Raw genomic sequence first — 1,131 nt, forward strand, 5'->3', positions numbered from 1 at the left:
CTCTCTCTCTCTCTCTCTCTCTCCAGCACAGACACGCTTCCCCTCCCTGGCCGCAGAGAGGCTCACGAGACTGTTGCTCTCTAGGGAGGCAAGGCGCTCTCTCTCTCTCTCTCTCTCTCTCTCTCTGGCGCGGTCGGGGTGGGACGGGGGGTTTGGGAAGAGTACGAGCACGAGTCGCAAGGTGGCTGGCGCCCGAAAATCAGCTACCATCACAAATGCTAGAAAAACAGAGTTTTTATTTTAGCATCTTTGAAAAAGTGCTTGTAACAAATTAATACCTTTCGCAGGGCATAACAGAACAGGCACTGTTTCATTATATATTTTTAGGTCTTTGGGTACATTTTCTAGTGCGCTTGTAAATACATCAAATCTTCGGCCTCACTAAGGGTTGCGAAAGAAAATATCTCACAAGCGCTGTTGTTGTTCCCCGTCGTTCCCTCTCCCCAATAACTATTCTCTGGTTGGAGGGGTGGGGACGGGGGGCGGTGAGCGCCACAAGAGACCGCTTCTCTCCCGAAGGCTTCTCCGCGTTGGGCGTGGAAGTCTCGGCGACAAACGGACCGTGCCGACAGGCCTGCCAGTGGGGTGTGCGCGTAGGGAGAGTAAACTTCAAAGTAAAATAAAAGTGAGATAAAATTCTTCCTGTGCGTTCCTCTTCTTGTTCTTCTTCTCTCCTTGTCACCGGCTCGCCATGTGTCCCCACCAATTGCTCCCAAACAGAGCCCTCGTCGTAGTAAGTCGGGAAGGTGATCCGCCCCTCCTTTTTTTTCTCTCTTTTGCAAATAATACTGCACCAGATTTGGTTTGGGCGTGCGGGTGGATTGCATACTCGCACGCGGCCGGAGGGCGCCGTGCTGAGAGTCGGTGGACAAGCCTGTCAGCGATGCGGTGTCAGCAAAAGCTATGATTGTCTAAAAAAAGTACAGTAGAGAACACTACCCACCCTTCTACATACCGGGGTCTTTTCAGTGACCGTCATTTGCATCTGCAGCCGCCCCCACCCCCCCTCTTTTCGCTGGTTCCGCCGGCCGTGTTGGCTCATTATGTCGAGGGCCGGGTGACTACGACGGTGCGACGTCACGGGGCGGCACTCAATGCGCCCGGCGTGGCGTGGCGGGGCGGGGCGGGGCG

This window comes from Frankliniella occidentalis, unplaced genomic scaffold (assembly GCF_000697945.3).
Source record: "Frankliniella occidentalis isolate FOCC.00 unplaced genomic scaffold, Focc_3.1 Scaffold334, whole genome shotgun sequence".
Lineage (NCBI taxonomy): Eukaryota > Metazoa > Arthropoda > Insecta > Thysanoptera > Thripidae > Frankliniella > Frankliniella occidentalis.